We start from the raw sequence: 21,529 nt of genomic DNA, 5'->3' as shown, positions 1-21,529 counted from the left end.
TCTATCTACTGGATGTAGGTGGCGCCAACTATCAGTGAGGCCTTATAGGTAAAGAGTTATTTTGATTTCAGCTTGTTCTCGTGACTGTGGCGGGTTATGTGCATCTGTTTTAGTTTGCCTATCCATAGAGCTGTCCATCCACGTGTTTAAGTCTCCTCCAAGAACTGTGTGCCCCTGTGCCATACTGAAAACTTTATCGGTGGTTTTGTGGAGGAACCTATTTTGCCCATGATTGGGTGCATAGAGTGTTGCGAAAGTAACAATTGTGCCGCGAATGTTTCCGACGACTACCAGAGCCCTTCCTTCTGTGTCGGTTCAAGACCCAAGAGTTGTCATACAGAGGCCTTTGCAAATTAGAATCCCCACACCCGCCTTTTTTGAAATTCCAGAGCTCCAGAGCAAGAGACCTACTTCGCGGCATGGGATCGCTTTCTCCTCCCCTCTTTGGTAACGTGTTTCTTGAAGAAATAGAATATCTATGTTGGATCGCCTGAATTCCCTGGCCACCATAGATCATTTTGTGGGAGAGTTCAGGCCCTTTACATGAAGTGTGCATATGCGTAGTGTATCATTTCGGAATGTGGGTGACATCTTGACCTATGGTTGTGTGCTTAAAAGTCCAAAATGTCTGCTTCAGTGCCTCTGTTATGTTGGGCAGCCTTGTGTCTGATTCGTTACCATTGGGTTGGGTCCTGATAAGCCCTAAGAGGGTCACTAATCGACCCGTCCGGTTCCTATCTTGATCCCTCATGGTCCCGTTTTGTATCACTCTTCTTTTCAACCCTTCCCTTCTATGAACTCTGAGTTGTTCTCCCACCCCACTCTCCCATCCCTCCCCACCCCATTTTTCATTCAGCGTCCAATCCGGCCAGGTTAAGATCACCCAGTCGTTCTCGGACCACCAGTGGGAAGCACGAAACAAGCAGTCCTATTTCAATATAACCATATTAACAATGAGCCCCCAACATGTTGCTCATAATTCAAGAAAAAAGAAAAACCCCATTTTCTAGGCTTGAGTTCTGACCCCGTTCTTAGTCATCATTTTGGTGTCGGCCCTACATCAGGTCCCCATCAGCACACCCCGAAGACTTTCATCAGAACCAGCGTTTTCCATGTCCCAAACGCCTTTCTCTTCCCCTTCCGACACCCCTCATCCTTCAGAGTTGCCCAGTGTTGGGCCCAGTCCCTCGCATGCGATTGCTGAGCACTGATCTCCAGTGCCCAGCTACGATTTTACCGTGATCTCATCGTCTGATGCTTGTTGTATAGACACAAAGGGACAAATGGGAGGGAAGATCAATGTTCCATATCTTGAGTTATTCATTCTCCTAAACTTTCTGGATCCCTGGATCCTCTTTCGCCTCGACCCCTTGGTGTGCCATGCTCCGTCCTCATCTTTCCGTCCGCCCGATGATGTTCCTTCTCCCTGTGCGCATAGTAAGTCCGATATGCAGCTGGCGATCCCTTTTTCAGAAGTGATTTTTACTGTAGATCCTTCCCACTCAAATGTGAGTGAGAAAGGATAGCCCAATCGATATCGTATACCTTTGTCCTTGAGCATTCTTGTGATCGGTAGGCACTATCTTCTCAATGCCAGTGTGAGGGAGGATAAGTCTTGATAAATAGAAATGTCTGAATCTCCCAGTGCTAGCTGCGGTGTGTGTCTGGCCTTCTCCAGGATTCGCGTCCTATTCGAATAATTGTGGAATTGAGCTAATACTGATCTTGGGCCACCTGGTCTGCCACCAGGTCTGAAAATGCGGTCGGTTTTCGGTTCATCTACTGAATCATCTTTAAAGAGGAGCTTCAAAATGGGGTGTAAGCTCCGTTTAAGATCGAGCTCGGTTTAGCCTTCCTTTTCCGGAATGCCAAACACACGTATGTTGTTGCAGCGTTCCCCGTTTGAGATAGTCGACCTTTAAGCAAATTTCTTCTTCTTTGTGTTCAATCCCAGCTATCCGAAGGTCCATCTGAGTCTCCAAGGTGTTCAGAGAGGTTTGGTTATGTTCGACTTCTTCCAACCGGTCCTCCATTTTATCCATCCTGTGTGTGATTTTGTCTATCTTGTTTCCGATGTCGGCTCTCATGCTCCTCATTTCGGTAAGTAAGTCAGCAACGTCCGCCTTGGTCGCAGCCGCGTCGGATCCCGTTGCCGACATTTTGCTAGTGCTGGATGACTGCAGGGATTCATGAGGTGGAGAGAATTTGTATTTCGCCAATTTATTTTTAATGTCCATGAGCAGCGTGTCCTCAGTAGTGAGATGAGCAGGTGTCTGCTGCGCACGGTAGAGGCCAATGCTACCTGAGGTAGGGGAAGTTTAGAGGGTCTGAGGGGGGCCATGCCCTGTACCACAGGTGTCCAGCTCACAACTCCACGTTGTGACGACAAGTTCTTGAAGTGCCCCCTGAACTCAGGGGCGGAGCATTCTTAGGTGCGTTGAAGTCCCTTGCCGTGGTTGTGTAGTATTCAACAGGTTGGAGAGGATTTCTGTAGCCCTTGGTGTGGGAATCGGAGGAGGTACGTGGTGCATCCGAGGAGGGCACACGCCCCAGACCATGGGGGTCCACCCCTCGGGTACACGTGCCAATACGTCACCCCTTATGATGTCCTGGGAAGTACGGCACAGTCATGGACAGAGGTTCTTATGCGTCGGTATATGGTAGAGTGCCTCTGATCTGCGACCCCTGTGGTTGGACAAGCTATTGCAGCCTGGTAGGCCCAATTGTGGGATTCTGGTGATGTCGACCTACGCGGCCGCGTTGGTCCGGACCCTGGGAGGGGGCTGAAGAATGTTGAATAGATGTTCCGGGCCCCAAATGCCCCTCGTGGAGGCCTGCATGTGCCCCCTTTTTGACTGTAGACTTGCCTCCCTGGTGTAACAGCCGCCTGGTGTTTTCCAGGTTTAAGTTGATGGCAGTGCGAGGTCCCCCGCGTCAATCAATCAGGACCTGCGCCTGCGTTCGTCTGTGAGGGGCCGGGGGCCAAGTTGAGGCGAGCCGTGCTGGTGCTCTGTCGGGTAGCGGGCCCTGTGATTGGGAGGGTTGGGGTTGCGATTACCTGAGCTCTGCGGGGCCTTCTCCGGTGTTCGGCTCCTCTGTAGATCAGGGCAGGCAGCTCTGGCACAGGTCCGTTGGATGCAATGGAACTCTTAACAGGCAGATCGGGTGTCCATGCCACTTGCAACTTGCCTGCGGGGGTGCTCCGAGTGCAGGTGTCACCAGCTGGTGTTCATTCATGCAACGCCGCAGGACAGTGACGGAGTCCCCTGCCCTGGCGCAGCAGTTCGTTCGCACGCGCGCCTGGGTCCCAGGCAACGCAGCTGCGTTTGTGGGCCTAATACGCAGCAGATCACCAGAGTTCTCGGTCGGGTTTTCTCGGCAAAGATCACTCCGATGTTCATCGGGTTTTCTCAAGGGGACTGCCCGGCTCCTTCAGGCATCCTATCATTTTAGTGGTTGATAGGCCGGGGGGGTCTCGAGGTGGGGGCTCAGTCCACGTTAACGGACCCAGGCGTGGCGCTCACATGAAGGATGTCTCCATTCACACGCCCCCTGGTGGCCAGCGACACTACTCTGTTTTTGACCATTATTGGCCAGCCTTGTTTCCCGACCCAACACAAGTTTCCCAGCTAATGGGACAAGCACCTTACTCTGCTGCAGAGGACTATGTTAGGTGACCAACCACCTTCTGCTTTTCTCCACTGGCAGCTTCCCCTGGAGATGGCGTGGAGTACATTTGTCAGCCCAGCAGAACTCCCCTACATCACCAAAGTGCATTCCAGCTGTTACATGGCATTAAAACTGTTTTGCAGCTACAAAATGAATGGCTGCACTGTCTTTGCCAAGCACATACGGGGAGAGATGTAACATGGAACACCCAGAGAATGACTGCCAGGGTTTTCTGCATGTGCACCAAAGAAATAATTCAAAGGCAGTGCCGCTATGCTGCCAGCTCAAAACTTCCCACTGAAAAAGAAAATGTTCTGCATTTAAAATGACCGCGCACTGATGCCCATTTCAACTTTTCAACATTACCCAATTTGGTTCTAGTAAGACATCCATGTACACCCATATTCAGGGTGTACACCAGTAAATGGGGCATTCCTCACTGAATGGCATGTTGTGTCAGGCAAAATCTGTGAAATAGCAGAGAACTTCACTCCAAGCCGTAAGGCAAAAACTTTACTTTTTGCAACAAAATAACAGGCAACGCCTTCACAAGAAGCCCTCTCTCTCTTTGCTTATGTCAATTTCAAAGGACCCTTGCATTGAACAGATTCCTGTGTAGTAGAAATTGATTAGGGCCATGGAAATGCTTAGAATACAGATGCGAGGGGAAAAAGTGTAAAATGGTGCTTTTGCCAAACAAGAAAATAACTTTTTAAAAGTGAAATGATTATAGTGATTGTCTCCAAACAAAAGTTTCGAAAACAAAAGCTTCGACATGCTATTTTTAACATGCAAATGTGCATTTTTATCGAAACCAATCCATCGACAATAGACATTGACTGGTTTCAATAGAGATGCACTTTTACATGTTAAAAGTAGCATTTCAATGCTTTTTTGTAACTTTAAAACATTACATGGAGCTGTCCAGTGCTGATATTTCAGCACTGGCCAGCCCCTTGTTACATTTTAAAGTTTTTGTGTATATTGGGGGGGTTCCCCCCCAATGCCACCCCATGTCACCCCCCAACCCAAGCCCCAACCCTAACCCTAAACCCTAGCCCTGACCCCAACCCTAACCCCAATGTAACCCTTAAACTAACCCAAGACCCAACCCTACCCCTATTTTAATACCTAAACTAACCCTAACCCCTAGCCCTAACCCCAACGTAACCCCCAATGTAAACCTTAAACTAACCCAAGCCCCAACCCTGCACTAATACTTACCTGCATTTAGGTACCATATTCAAAATTGTTTCGGAAGAATGACTAGTCGAAAAAATTACTATTAGAAAAAATGTATTTTTCAAAAACTGCATTTGAAAGTTTTGCTTTCGAAAAAATGACGGGACACCAAGTGAAAAGGTAAACTAAGGCTTTGTGCTGGCATAGAAATGTGATGGGGGTTGCCTTTAAAAATATAGATGATATTTATTTCTAAAAGACTTTCTTTCTGGTTAAGGAAAGAAAAATAATTAAGACTTGGTTGAGACTCTCCCAGGGGCCATCCACTCAAGAACATGTCAATGGGCCATGTTTGTGCTGGTAGAGAGACTCCCAGACCCCCCCTTTGTTTTGTTCCCTAACTGATTTTGGCAAAAGTATCTTTGGTAGAACAAAGCACATTGCAAAAAAACACCCACCATAAAACTGAGTCACCTCCTTCAGTCCAATCTGCTTCCAGGGAGGAGGCGACATACATAGGCTGACCACCTATCCCTTTTTAGAGTAGTTCAGCCCACATGCCAAAATCCTCTGATGTCATGCTCCTTATAAAAAGGGGAGGCTGAGGGAGCTCTGGACTCTCTTCTGACTTTACCAGCTCCTGCACATCCAGAGATCCAGACATTCCAGATTCATCCTGCAAGATTCCAGTTTCCACTGCCAGGCCAGATCTAGTTGACCCTATACGGGCAAAAACCCCATAAAAATCCCAATAATTCAAGGAGAGCCCAGCTGATGCACCTCGCTATCCAGTGACCAGACTAGGCCCATCTGTCCCCTTCTAGGAGAGCCTGCCGCTGTTTTCAGTGACCAGATCTTTCCTAGCTGCCAGAAAACCAGTCCACTGTCCAACCTAACCCATTCAAGTGCTTGTTGTGAGTATTTCCCTTCCCAGCAACCACAAACTGCATCCCTCGCTTGGTTACCTTGTATTAGGTCCAATCCCATAGAGATCCTATAACTGCCCTAGCAAAATCCTTAAAATTGTCAGACTCCTCTGTGTACCTTGTTCTTAGGAAAAACTCTAGTGATCTCCAAGTGTTAGCGCCATTCTTTTCAACTCATTTCAGTCCTTGCATAAGTCCCTAGTACTATTTTGAATATATTAATTCCCACATAAAGAGACATGGCATGAGGGGTTAAAACTGCAGCTTAACCCTTTTCACAGGCGGCATTCCCCTTTTCTAGCCACTAAAACATAGTCTCAGTAAAACTTGTCATTTCCTTTCCAAACCAATTTTCCCTGTGCAACTGCTTTCATTTTAAAAACAGTTTCCTTTCCGTTAAGAATCTCATACTGTCATCCCTCCAGAGTTACCCTTTCATTTCCATATTATATCTGTGATGTGCTTTTGTCCCTTAGCATCAAAAGGAATTCTGACTTTGTCTGTTTAACCCATTCTTCAAGCTATTTTGTCATTTTAAACCTGTGAAAATAAGCAAATGCAATTTCTCCATGTGTGATTTGGCTGCACTGTGTCTTTCCTTCCCAAGTTGATCTTCTGAAATGTATGCCCCTTGTTAGTAAATTGCTTTGTAGTTTGCTAGTTTTCTTACATCTGATACTGCTATACTCATTTCTACCTCATTCATTCAACCGCACATGTAAAACAAGTATTTAGGAATTACAAGTGCTATTTTGCTCCATTTCAAAGGTTTTCAATCCAAATATGCATCCCGTTCAGAGGGGGAAGGTCGGATTTGCACTCCGTTTGTTGCTCAGTATACCCGACTTCTTGCTACTCCTTTCTACCCACACATAATTCGGTTAACAGGGGTTTGAGGGAGCGCTGCAGGGGGGGGATTATTAACTGTGGTGCTATCAGAAAATAGCTTCCAAAAAAGTAATCTTGCCTGTATTCAATTATGCATTATATATCTTATGTAACTAAGTGTATTCTATCAAATTACAGTGTAATTATCACCAAACTGGTGATTGCTGCCCTATATTAAATGTGTGATTTCCATTGGAATTTAAAAATAAATATTGTATTACACACCGGCCTGGTTCATGGTTCTTTGCGACCCGGGGTGTTTGTAAAGGTGGGTGTGAGACGGGTTGGGTCCCTCTCAAACTGAATTCGTAGTAAAATAAAAGTGTTTCAATTGTGCGCTGCATCCCGGGCCTGTAGAAAGAGTCCTGGTCTGGAGCGTACCGTGCCTTTGAAATCCTTAACAATGGATCAGGTCCCTCAAAATTGAGGGGCTACTGGGTTGGACTGGACAGGGGTGGCAACGGTGGAGGAAAACGGGATAGCATCCAGAAGGAGCCGCACGCAGCTGGTTTAGGGCGGCATATGCAGCTCGGTTCGGGACCAACCCCTGCATCGCAGGCACTGGTGGTGGGGGTATGCAGGAGCATGTTCAGCCTCCAGCCTGTCCCAGGAAGAAAAAAGTGTGGTAGTGCCCCCTTTGTCCCAACTAAATGGGGGGACAAACTTGTTCAATGCTCAGGCAGCACAGGGATCCGGTGCCCCAGTGGCAGAGAGCAGGTGGTTTGGGGCTAGAAATGGGACCTGGGGGGTGGTCATCCCAGGTGGCAAATCCCAGAAGCAGGGTATGGTATTCAGGGTGGCCAATGGCATTTGGACTCTGGGCAATGGATAGGGGGCTCACTCCCGGGAAATGCAAGAAGAGAAAGCAGGCACTGGGGCAGGCTATGGCACGGATGAGTATTCTCTTCCAGGAGTATGGCACAGGCCCCCCCGGTACACAGGACCACTCTCTACCGGGCCTATAGCCCAGGCCCTCGGTATGCCTATAGGGCAACCGAACACCGGGGCAGGGAACATGACATCATGGACCTAAGAACCAGGGTTTCTGGTGGAAGGTCCGACCAACCGCAAGGAAAGCCACGAATTTCATACACAAGTGTCGATATAAATCCTCACGTGGGGAAACTACTGGATACGGTATTACCCAGATGTCTGTAGGCCACAACTGCAATGCGCATTAACAGAAATTGCCAGACACGATCAAGAAAGCCAAATAAGTTGCAAATGCGAGAGCACCCAAGAGGTAAATTTCTGGCTTAAATACCGAACCACGTGACAAAAACAAGTGAGGAGCTGCACTGTAATATTGGCACCCATCCGGCGTAATCCCCTGATGTGTATACTTACGGTAGCACAGCATGCAGTGCTTGGCTACTATCTTGGGTTCAGTCTCGAAGGAGAATCCTTTATACAAATACTCAAGGGCCTTGGCAACAGCCCACCGCCGTTTCAGGCTCTCCTCTTTATTTTTGCTCTTTAATTATCCAGTGGGTGAACACGGTATCACCAGGCTTTAGAATCGAAACAGTGATGTTAGAGCAGAGGTCTTCATACTGTGGGGCTGCCCCCCCACCCCCTCCATATGGGGGCCTGAAAGGTGTCCTGTTGGGGACCGTGGGCTCCTCTAAAAGGGTGTAGGGCGACTGATTTTACTAGAAGATATAAGCAGAAATTACATCTACGGAGGGCCAGCAGCAATATTTATATTCAAGGGGGGCTTGGCATAAACATGTTTGAATAGCACTGTGCTAGCAGGATATCCGCTGACCACGTGTCACGGTGTACATCCGGTTTCCATCCTCCTTGCTTCACCTTTAAGCGCCAAGGTCATCTATTAATTTAGACGAACAAGTTACTTTCTTACCTGGTAACGTTCTTTCGATGGGATGTTCCGACGACGTATTCCACGTCTACGAGAGGTAAGCAGCACAGCTGTGGTGATTACCTGTCATAGATGTGGAATACGTTGGAGGAACCAATCCCTTCGAAACATGTGTACAATTGCAGTAAAACGAGAGTGCAACTCCCTGAATGAATTTCCTTGCAACTAAAAGCACATGGCCTGGGAGTCCGGATGACATGACGTAGCAATCGTGGTAATACAAATGTGTACATATGGTGGAAAACTGCAGCAAAATGATCAATTAAAAAATAAAATAAAACGGATTAGGCATTTTTTGTCGCATTTCGTGCATTTGTGAAAGGTGCTAGAAAGACGAAATGTTACATGCCCAGACCTGCCTTTAAGGGCCTGATACACGAGGGGCAGATCAGGCCAGCTCACCTGTCAAAGCTCCAGACCACACGCAAATTCGAACACTGCTTTCATTGGCGAGAGGCACTGCATGTGGGTTCCAGCATCTGAAAGGTCTTTGTCCAAATGGTACCAATGACAACAGTAACTGCCATGCACAGATCGTGAATGCAAGGAGGTTGTAGCTCATTGCAAGGGATTAAAATGACCCCAAGCGCCACTCTGGTGCCCCTCCACAGGAAAGGGGGGTTTTGCGGTTTGTGTATCCAATATGGTGCAGCATCCTTCCCCCACCCCCATCATCGTGACTTTCTCCTTATTCCTGGCCTTTACCTCAGCACTCCTTCACGGCACCTTCCCATTCTCCCACTGAGTGATTCCCTGAAGGCATGCATCAGTGCTGGCTGCATGTTTATTTTTGATTTTTTTAATAAATGACGAGAAATATTTCCCGAATCGGCCAGAAGTCATTTCAGCATGGCTTGAGGGGTAGATTCTACTCCATGGAACAGTTTTCAACTAATAGGTTGAAACAGTACATTATATAGCGTAAACCTCATGAAAATGGGGTTAAATAAAAAAAAAAGCGCTATAGAATGTTTTGTAGGGAAACACGAAAAGGGATATAGATTCAGGTGACCACACCAACAGGATGAAAACATTTTGCAATATGTTCAGGCCGGCTGTGCCCAATATATGCTGCCAGCATGCCACTGTAAAAACACTCAGGATGCCTGTGGTCCAAATATATGCGACTACTGCCACAGTAAAACATATTCATGTTTAAAGTGCCCCTCGGCCCTGGCTCCATAGAGACAGACACACAGACACACGTGGCTTCATGCACCAGCAGCGGTCTCCCCTGCCTTCAGCTTGCCTTCTCAGATTGGTGGAAATGCAGCAGACAGTTACACCCAGAAACACTTTTCTAGATTGTTCCCCTTCTAGAGAAGGCTAGAACGGTATCCATTCATTACAACGAATACAAAATAAAGACTGCATTTTTAACGAATAAAAAACATTGAAAAAATACAGAATTTGTAAAAAAAATAATAATGGGTGCGGGATAAAGGGGTGGGTTTTTAAACATGGAGAAACGGGGGGCTTGTGCCCCTCCCACCCTGCTAAAACAGTAGGTTTTCTTTTTTGCGTTCGGTAAAAATGCATTCTTTATTCGTTAAAATCAACATAAGCCTTGCCTGGAAGGGCGATGGCCCATCAGAGGGTGCCGGCCTTCTCACACCCCTCTATTTTTCTGCAAGGGTTGGAAATGGCATTCAGGCCCCATCCCCAAGGGTGGGGAAGGGATGAAGATCACACTTTGCCAAAGGGGACTATTCCGTTGTAGCTCATCAGCTCAAGGTTTGAAGGAAGGCTCGGGCAGCCATCTCCTCTGCACACCCACAACACAGAAAGCAGGTACACCAGTAACGAAGCCATGCTAGGCGTCCTGGCATGGATATGGTCCCCTAGTGGAGCCTGTAAGGAGCTAGGGCACCGCTCCTGCACCCCAATGGCACAGCTGTCACCGGCTCAGCATGCAGAATGAAGCACTTCACCTGTGTATAAGCGCCATATAAATAAACTAATAAAATAAGCCATGGGGGTGGGTGGGAGGGGATAATATGACCACACTGTACAGCAAGGTGAACACCGGCTGCACAGGTTATGGTGGATGCAAGTGCACCATTACCAGTTTCGAAATACGGCTGCGCACGTGTAATATTGATGTGGATGCCAGAACGTGTGTATTACCACAGCGGAGGAGAGAACAGCACGATTAATTGGCTCCTCACTCTGGCGCATGCCTCCGTCTAGAACGCCAGCCACCAAATCTGTGTTGTGTGCCATTTTACTATAGCACACTTGCAGCGAGCCTACTCTGCCTCTCGTGCCACGGGATGCCTCATAGTGCACGCCATGTAAGATGTGCTGCCCCTCCGGTCCTTTAAACCAACCTCAAGAGTGCAGAGCCCACGTGATCAATGGTTCTCGCGCCCTCTCATGCTACTTCCGGGAAACGGATGTGGTGCCTTTCAACACATCACAGAAGCCGGCATTCCTTATTGACACATTTGGGAATGGAAGGTCGGGGCTGGCCACATTAACATCCATTGCCAATTATGCAAACTACAATGCTTTCAAGGGGCACAGGCCATTATTGAAAGTAGATTGAACATCAAGGTCAGTCAGCACTGTTCTACAAACTAACATTGAATACGCAACTGCACACTACACGTGAATCCACCAACAAGGGATACCCCTAGGAGCGCAGGTGGGCATAAGCATGATCGGCAGGCTCTGACCCCCCCCCCAATTGCTCACACGAGTCTCATAGTACACAGCTATGACCCTAAGATTCATTCATGCCTACAGCCAAACCGAAATCTCCCCCTGGAACAACCCGTGTGCTGCATGCATCAGGCCCAGACACCTGACGAAATGAAGCAGAGCCTACAACGCTGTGGGATGTTTTTACCCACGCATACAAGCCCTACCATAAAACTGTGCAGTACTGGCATGGAAAACATCATGATGGCCAGAACTCCCCAGAGAGTGCACAGGGAAAACATGAAGAATAGGCTGCCACCCATTTTTGCCTATGTTGTGAGCACAGGAGGGCACTGCCTAAAACCACCAGTGGGCTACACACAGTAGCCTGAAACCATTGGGAATGGCAATGCTGATTGCCAAAAAAACAACTCAGAACTGTGGGGAATTCATTTTCTTAATCCCAAAAATGGTTGCATTACTAAGTACTCACCACTATCAGAAAGCCGGCGTTTTAAAACCACCAGACTTTTGTGTAAAACTGAACAAATGAAACAAAACCAGACCAAGGAAAGACTTGCTAAGAGGTGGATACAATGTAAAACTATATTCTGAAATGACTTGAAGGAAGTAATTATTTAATGTATATGTAAAAATTGTAAGTGATTTAAACTGGGAACAAAAAGTGACATTTAGCTGAAACCTGGCTTAATGAAACTGGATTCTGGCTTAATGAAACTGGATTCTGCCTGACAACTACCCCCGACAGGCGAAACCTGTTCAGCCACTCTTCCAAGGCCTAGCTGCATCCTGCTGCCCCTTGCCAAAAGGAGTTGTCACCTCTCTGATTAGATTAGGGGTGGAGCACCTGGGAACTGGAAGGAACAGAACAATGCAACTCCCTTGACTCAGGCAAATGTTATATTGGAGGCGTCGTAAAGTGGCTTCCTCTTAGGGGAAACTGGGAGGGGCAGTGCCTCTGCTAGCAGCTGAGCTTGGGGGAAGTGGATAAACCAGTTATTCCACCCTGTGATGTGGGAAGCCACACCCCTTTTTGACCAGGGCATAATTTTAAAAAGATAGATAACTCATAGTGCGGACTTGTCAGAATTATATAAGTAATATCATTATTTTTGTGATTTTTCTGTGAACATTTTGAGAGGCGTTAGGACCCTGTGGTGTATTCTGGGGGGTTGCTAACGGAAGATAGGGTCTCACTCCAAATGTCTGCATGTTAAAAATCTGACACTTCATCAATTAATGTCCATTCTCCTTGCGCACATGTGTGTAATTTTGGGTAAATGTCCAATATTGCAAAACCAGTTAAAAAGCGCAAAATGTTGTCATTTTTTAATGCAAGCCCCCAGGAAGATCAGAGGCGGACAAGCATGGACCATAAGGAAAATATAATGTGCACATGTAATTTCAACAAATTGTATATCTGGGAAAGATGTATTTGAATCAAATATAGATTTGTGGGCAAACTGACCAGGGGAGGATCCTCTGACCCATAAACAGACCTCATCATGATGACAATCCATTTCCTTCCCCCAATCATGGGAGAGGGGAGAATTGGGCCAATGACAAGTAGAGAGGGGCAGGCTTAGCTAGGCCCAGGCACACACCCATTTTCAAAACACATAAAAAGAGACTGCTGGGACAGGTAGAGACATTCAATTCCATTTGCTGCGGAGCATGCTGACCGACGACTTCACATCCAGAGATCCAGACTTCAAATCCATCAATCTCCAAAGACCAGAACTTTACTTCAGAACTTAAAGCAAGGGCCTAAACCCACAAACTGAGAACTCTTCTCAGCAGGCCTCAGCAACCTTAAAATCATTTGCAAACTATTCTACAGCCGGGCGAGCTGTTTGAATTCTTTTGCCAAGAACAATTGCCAGAGACCAGACCAGAGATCCAGAGTGACCCAGACCGCTGTGAGCAGAACCAGAGAGCTGACCCAGATCACTGAAGTTCCGAGACCAGAACCGGAGTCCAGTCCAATACCTGACCAGATCCGTGACGAGGCCTATTTCAAATTTATATTTTGAGTACCTAGCAGAACTGTGCAGAACCAATCTCTTAGTTAAAATAATCTAATCCAAACTATTTTAACCTAAGTAGAACTGCCTCCTAGAAATCGTGTCATCTGTCATTTTTAAAGCTGCACAACTGTCACCTATCAAATCTGCAGCTGCAAGCTGTCACCTGTCATTTTGAGTTTTACTTTAAATCCGAAAATCTACCTTTATTAAATCGTCCGTATCTCTGGAACCATTTGTGCTAGTGGTTTAACTTTCCTCTGAAAGCTTAGATTCTTTTACCGCAATCGCAAGACACGCAATCGCGAAATTTACTGCGATTTGCGATTTTGGCTCAATTTCTCCACTTGTCAAAATAGCAGCTCCATTGTTTCTTTTGTTAAAATCCGTTTGCAACCTGGTAATACCTCAGAGCATTGCTAAAGTGAGCCTGAACTAATACCAACACGCATCTCCCACTCACCCTGAATCTCTAGAGGGAATTCAAATCAGTTGGCACATTTTCCCATCCATTGCCATCACATTTAAAAAGCATTTTGGGCCTATGTTTCAAACTCCTGCCTGTTTCCTCTAAGTTTGCTGGGTGGGGACTGAATTTCGTATTGTATTTGATTGCCTTCCTGAGAACTGTGTGCTCCTCTTTCCATCTCCTTCCATTTCTTACATTGCATAGGGGAGGGGGGTGAATTGCCAGAGAAAAAGTGATTATCTTATCTTTTGCTAAAATCATATCAACTATTTCTGTACTGCATTTTATTCCTCATTGCTTTTCCCTTGAAATCATAAAAGTATTTTTGCTACTTTATCCATCCTATACTAACTCCTCATTGATTGTAAAGAAGTGTGCTAGTGCCAGATTACCCATTGTTGATCAACATCATATGTCTAAGTGTACTATCAGATATTAATTTATTATAAAGTGTGATATATATATATATATTGTTTAAATTCTCAAATAAACCTTTTAATTTGCAAAACAAACCTACTTCTTGGCTCAGTGGGGTCAGGGGGGTTCTAAGAGGGGGGTGTTATACAAGGGTGGTCATCCAGAGTACCGAACTAGACATAAAAATACATTAATAAGGGTTTTCCTCAGCATCCCAGACTCGGCATTGACTTGGCTGTAGTGTTGATTGAATATCGCTTACAACACGCAGGGACCACACGCACAAGAGAAGCTTGAATGAGGGCCGAGCACCTGCAGAAGTAGTGCAAGAAGCGACTGCCCCTGGGACAGCATTCAAAAGGGGAGAGCTGGTTGCGGCCACTAAGTAGCCGAGCCCAGCGGCGCAGACTAGGACAACATCTGCGGAACGGAGGACTGTGCTGATCTCAGGAGCCTGAACAGGTGCAGGGATCACTATCCCCTCCCGAACATCTTGGGGTCATTACTGATGAACGAGGCCAACTTCTTCATCAAGCTTAACAAACATTTATCACTGGACCAAACTTCACCGAGTCCTTGCAGGCCGCATCATTCAATATTCGGAAGGGGTCTTTCACTAAACAAAGAGGTTGATCCAGTACCATCCATTCCAAAGAGCTCCTGAAAGACATGTCTGGTGCGGTGTATTTTCCAAAATCTTGGTCTAGAGCCATGTACACTCCCTTTAACATCTCTTTTGTATCGCACACTAAACAATTGTGGCCATATACAGAAACCAATGCCCGTTTCAGCAATATTCAGTTGACTATTTGTGATACACAGTCTATGAATTGGGTGGGGGGGCTAAAATAGCATGGTGAAGGCAAACCGTCGAGCACAAAGCACCTGCACCAAAGAACAATCAGGAGTAACAACTTCAAGTTGCAAGATACTAGCCAGACATAAAAAGTCACTTGCCACCTTAATTCAAAACACACACAGTACGCCATTTCTTACTTGACAAGAGTCCAATATAAACTTGCCAATGGCTAGTGTAGAGTGTACATTTCGAGCCCCGATTGTGATCTTTCATGCATCCCGCTGAATACTGTGCAAAAACGTAAGAGAGTTGCATGCTGCTGAAGGGCATACTGCCAGAAGGCTCAGTGATGGGGGTAAACACTTCCAGCTGCAAACCACTAGCCAAGCCGAAAAAATCACTGCCTCCTCAATTCTCCACGTGCACACAACAGACCATTTATTACTCACCGTGAGTCAATTCTCCCTAGTCAATGCCTAGTGGCGAGTTCAAATTATGAGGCCTGAACATGATGCAGAAAGACCCATCTGACAAATTCCTTGCGCTCTTTGCACCCCGCTCCCCCACAGACCCGGGGAAGAACTACTGGCTAAACAAACGCCAACGGTTGGCTTGTGCCACAGCGATCGAGCAGTTCAAGACCTAGCAATGGAGCAGGGAATTTCACCTGTGCACCTATCACACAGTGAGCCATTAATCCACATCTAAGTCCTGCTGACACCAGAAAAGTGACAACACTGCACAATTTAAATTAGAAACTGATTTTTACTTAGCAGGGGCAAAACAGTTATCGAGGTATACCATTTCTGTTGGCCTTGAAACAACGTGGCACAGGCACGAATGGGTGTGTGGTCACCATAAGAGGCTTCCAAAGGGTGGGTAAGACAGCATTGGTGATTCACAGTGAGTCAAACAACTAGTAGCATATGCAATGTTGGCACATATTGGATAAATAATGTATAGCACAAACTTTAGCCATACTAGAAGGTCAAAGCAGAAATCGCAAAAGAATCAGGCCCGCTGGTGAGCTGATGTACACAAACACAAAATCTACAAAATAAGGTTCATTGGGCTAACCGTCGTGAATTATAAAGTTACCACCCTAATTTATCTATTGTCAGGACTCTGTACTTCAAACATCAGTATTAATATGTCGCCTTCCTCACAACCATGGTCTGTAAAATATTATGTGTCCACAACATAGAAAAAGGACTGGATACAAAATCAATATACATACAAATCAACTCAACACACATCTAAAACAAAAGCACATGCCAAAATCAATTCGACCATTTTTTTGGGGAGATTTCTATCCAATATAGAAAATGCATTGTGCAACTCATAGTGTAATAAGTGCTACAAGCGCAAATAAAGTGCAATGTACAAAGTACAGTTTGTTGCTGGCACGGAAGTGCAATCGCATCGATGGCACACCAACCTAGTCTGGAAACCATGTTATATCATACAGGCCAGGCTGGTGAGCAGAGCCCCCAGTTCTGCGGTCATCACTCTAATCTTATGTGATCAGATTTGTGTTTTCTAATAAAGCACCACATCGCTTGTTGGGTTCTTTCTGCTAAGAAACTAGCAACAGAATTACAATACCAAGGACTGGCCAATGTCAAATTGTACCAGACAGACGGCCCTTCAAATGTTTAACAAATACTAGATTGTTCTCAGTGGCTTTACAGTGTGCTGGTGAAATGGTCCATAATTGTGGCGCCTGAACTGAAACTATGCCCACCAATTCTGTAACGGGAACAGAGCTGAGGTGGTCGTCGTGGAAGAGCCTAAATGCGAGGCCTAGACCAACGGTATTCTTTGTATGTTATTCACATGGCTTTAGTTCAAAGGGTAATATTTTTGGAAATGCAGGCAGTGTCAAGAGAAGAGCAATAGTCGCCAAATTATGCCCGACTTCAGTAAGCTTGTGGATGGCTGAATTTTTAGATCTGCAGGGGCCTAGGTAGACACCCATGGCACATTCTATGCAGGGCATAACCAAGGGCAGTACATCCAGGATCCTATGCAAAGGTGTTCGGAAAGAAAATCTCTACCCCATCAGTCAAGGATAATGGAAGCTCTCGTTTATTACAGCCTCGACTTGGGGATCCTTTGTAGTCTTGGGAGCCCAGCAGTATAGCTAGTTTTCTTACTTCGGGGACTGGGTGTGGTGCAAGGGCCTAATGACTGAGGCCAAAACGGCAAATCGATACTTTTTAGCCATTTTTTTTTTACCGTTTTGAAGAGTTTAGCAGCTTTAAGATAATTATCTTTTGCTAGAGGTTCACAAGTTCTACTCCAAAATCACTCTGTGTGCTGCTTAATGCTTGGGGCTCAAGCAAGCGCAGAGTAGAACCAGCCCTTGTTCTTAGGATCTTTCTTGGAGAGCATATTTGTTACTAGGAGGATGTGACTATCTAGGCTGATGCAGAGGATTTTGCTTAAGTTGTCCGATTCATTCTCTTACGACTAAGCCCCAGACGTAAAACATTCAGAAAGGGGTGTCATGGCTAATAATTTCAAGTCTGACCGGTCGCGTGTTGTGATCATTTTATCAGGCTTCACACAGCTCAAGTTGTGAGAAACCAGAAGATGTCTCACCCGCTAGTCCCAGGGGATCTGACATTCAGGGGGCCAGGACACAGCCATCGCTTTTGAATCCAGTTCCTGGGGGTGGACCAGTGTGGGATACTCAGGAACTCAACCCCACCCCTTTTCCGATACAAACACTTTCTCACGAACAGCTCACTGTGAGAGAAAACGAACTAACACCCGAGCCATATACCTGACATGTCCCAACACAAGTGTCGGGCAATTACTGATAATCACACACAACTCACTTCCATCACACTTCCCAACAAAGGTAAAAAGGGGGAGCACAAAAGCACATGAGCAAGGCAAAGCACACAAGGAAGCAGCAGTTCCGAGATGGCACTTTAATACAAGGAGAAAGACGCAATACCAGAGAGGGTTGCAAGGAGGGACGTGCCCTTGACCTTTTTCCGAGGAAAGCCGCTATTTTCAGGAGCCCTCGAGAATAAGAAACATAAGACCTGGAATTAAAGCTGAAGAAGGTGCACTGTTTGTCGGGGGTACCCAGGGCTCTCCCGCGTCGATAGCCAAGGCGGGGAGAAGCAACTGCCGCCCTGGTACTGTCCTTGGAAAGATATGAAGTGACCCACTGCAGGACTGTTCCATCTAAGCCCATGTTCATAGCAAGGATGTTGAGGAGAGTTTCATGTTTAACCGTCTCCAAGGCCGTAGAGGGGTTGAGGCGGAGGAGTAAGCAAAGGGGTCACCTTTGTACAGGATGTCTAGTGCTTCATCTATAATGAATGGTTGTAGTATCTGTGAAACATTGTGGTCGGAAATCAGATTGGTAGTCCTGTGAGAAAATGTGCAGAGTGGTACTTTCATGCAACTGAATAGCGACAGTCATGTATGGGCAGGTACATGATGGGGCAATATTTGCCAGGTCATGTGGGTAACATCACTAACGGAAGGATCTGTCCCGTTTCTAGTGCATCTACGAAGGTACCTTGTGTCAGGGACACGTTGATGACTGAGAAAGGGTGCGAGTGCTTCAACTTTGGTGAACTTTACCAAAGAGGAGGGGATAATCTTTGCAGCTGGTGGGTTTGAGGGCTCAAGAGTGCGTTAGGTCTTCTCGATTACTTGTCCTGAATTTGGTTGATCTTGATATTTTTTGAGCTGGCATGGGTGGAATGTCTTGTGTTTGGAGCGGTTAATGTGTTGCCTCATATTGTCTGAATATGCAGTTTGCCTTGCATGGGTCAGTGGATTATGACATTGCAGGGTCAGTGGGTTGGTGCAGCGATTCATAGCATTGAAGATAGTCTGCTCCTATCGAATGCTTATTATGGTTGTGGTGTAGTAGTTTCCTTTGGCTCTGGTGAGCAGTTACCTTCATGTGGATTGGATGGTTCTGAGGGCAATTAAGTCTTCTAGTTGCTGGGATTTTGTCCATGGCTTTTCTTTTCTGTGACTGGTGTCTTTAGTGTTGATATGTTCTTTTGTGCACAAAGGTGCAGAGGGCTTATGTTGAGTCCCAATTTAAGTGGTGCAGGTGTGTTGATGGTCTGCGTTACAGTGTTCAGTGAGCAGAGCATTGACAATCTCGAAGGAGCCTGACATGGAGGTCAATATGAGTTTTCCTTCACTGCACCCAAGGGAAAGTTCTTGGAAGAGCAGTGCGGTGTCTTGGTTGATGTGTTGTCCCCGATGGAGAAGGTGTATGATGAAGAAAAAGGCCAATGGATGTGTAGTCTGTCCAGTCCAAAGGTGGGGCAGGGCATACAATGGCTGGAGAGATTCCAGCATATCGACTGCTCCCTCCAGCCATTAAATAGGCTGACCGGGCACATTGTGTTAGAAAAGGAGTAAAAGGGAGAAGACCGTACTGGTGCAAAATCACCACATGGCACTGGAACACCTCTCCCTTGCTTATAACCAGCATGGAATGTACAGTGACTCTGTTCAAGATGCCGTCTTTCTCCAAAGTGCCCACTGGTGACGGTGGACTACACAGCCAAATGGGTGGAAATAAAATCCCGCAGGTGACCACCACATAATCCACCACCACTGAGCTTCAAAATATTGTAAAAGGGGCCCGCCATCGACCGACGATACCTGGTGTCGGGCCAAGATGTTCAATTTATATCCACATGCGGTCATACCTGAAAACGCTATGCTTCTTACCCTGTATATTGGCACTTCATCATAAGTGCAGAAATGGCCCAGTGAAAGTGAGGGATGGTTTCAGAAAAATAAGTTCACAGGCTGAGGCCAAGGACGGTAAGGACAGGGCTCCGGACACAACTGCAGCACTGAAGGAGACAACTCAGTGACGGCAGATGCCACCTCTCCCACCATTAGATCTTGCCTTGCAGTCACCAGGCTAAACACTACATATGCTGCACAGAAATTACCTTAAAGGCCCATCCACATTGAAAACGTGACAAAAAGTGTGGAAAGCACAGGCACTGTGACTCCAAGCCTACTACTGCAGCGCCAGGACCTTGCAAGGAAAGACTGGGCTAAAATACAGCTCAAGCACCAAAACAAGAGCCAAGCTCGCAAACACGGTGAGCCTATGGCAGAAAAAGGACTCTCTCCCAATAAAATTGGAGGCGAATGTTGGGACAATCTGGAACATAAGGGCAAAAGAAAGAAGCAATTGGGCCCATCGTACCGCAAGTTAAGGCAACTGCTCTAAACAGAGAAGAGGCAATGGAAGACCGGCAAAACCCAACACAAGCAAAGCACACCATGGGGGGGGGAGGGAGAGCAGCCCTACAGACAAGGGGTGTAGCTGACACTTAATCCCTAATAGGCAAATACTAAAAAAAAAAAAACAACGAGTACAAATGCTCCCAACAAAAAAATGGGACACAGACACATAAGAGCTTGTGCCCCTGCTTTCACGCTCCATGGTTATGTTTGGACCATTAGCACCCTAGGCGGGGCAGCCAGCCAATCAGGTGGCTAGGAACGTCAGCTGACACTACCAGTGAACACCTGTGTCCCGATTCGGCTGATAGCCGCTCCCCCGCCCATCACCTCCCCCCGCCAACCCAGTTTTTTTTTTTGTTCCCTCTCCTTTCCCCCTAGCCCACTTACCTGATTACAGCATGGGATTCGCTGCCGCCGCAGATCCTTTCCCTGTGTGGCCACCATGGAAATGGAAGAGGGGCTCCGTATGTAGCCCTGCCTTCCAATTCCCTGGCGGCCATGTTGGTAAATTATTTTCTCTCCAAGAACGGGACACTGAGCCGCGAGGCGTTCCGTTTACGAAGAGAACATACTTAAAATAAAAAAAAAAAACATTTAGCACCCGTGTAGCACACTACACGTGCTAATGGCGATACACCCCTCGCTGGCTGGGCCCACCCTATGGGTAACGGCCTGCCACCCTTGTTAAGGGACACTCGCTTTGCTCGGGCCCTTAACTTGGGCGGCGGGCCATTACCCACAGGGTGGGCCCGCCAACTCAGGGCGTATCGCCTCAGTAGTGCACTTAGTACCACAGGAAGAAATTGCTATTACTGCCTGATGGGAAGAAGTAAACATGCATCATTTAATGTGTATGAATAACGAGTGAAAAGAAATAATTATTACAAAAACGTTTGTTTCCCAGTTAAAATATTTTTACCCGCGAATAAAACTCAGATTGGAATTTGGCTTACATTTTTACTACCTAAAAAATAATTTTACTCCCAATTTTAGACAACAGGGAGTAAAAATAAGGAGTAAAATAGTCCCACATTTTCTCAAAAGCCATTCCTCCACTACACTGGGTAGCAGTACGCAAGCCCAGGCTCAAGACACTGTGCCTCTAAGAGCCTATTTAAGAAATTCAACCAGTAGCATCCAGCTCACTGGTAACATTCAAAAACTGCGTACCCTTTTGAAACAGTTTGCTACATAAAGCTCGACTGGCTGGTAGACGATTAATCACTCGAGCCACCTCACTCTGGAACAATCCTCCTAGCACAGACATCCACAACTCCCCATCTTTCTACAAACAGCTGCAAACCTACTTGTTCACAGCCCACTTATCTCCAAATCATTGCACACGACTGTCAT

The 21,529-nt window shown here is 46.5% G+C and overlaps 1 protein-coding gene across 1 annotated transcript in view; it reads right to left on the bottom strand.

The window, feature by feature from the left end:
* The window catches only part of ZNRF3 (zinc and ring finger 3), a 606,087-nt gene that overhangs the window by 176,120 nt on the left and 408,438 nt on the right, over window positions 1-21,529 (bottom strand). The gene's annotated exons all lie outside the window — the stretch shown is intronic.

This window comes from Ambystoma mexicanum, chromosome 10, assembly GCF_040938575.1.
Source record: "Ambystoma mexicanum isolate Mex_15411 chromosome 10, UKY_AmexF1_1, whole genome shotgun sequence".
Classification (NCBI taxonomy): domain Eukaryota; kingdom Metazoa; phylum Chordata; class Amphibia; order Caudata; family Ambystomatidae; genus Ambystoma; species Ambystoma mexicanum.
This window is presented reverse-complemented; position numbering and strand designations above follow the sequence as displayed.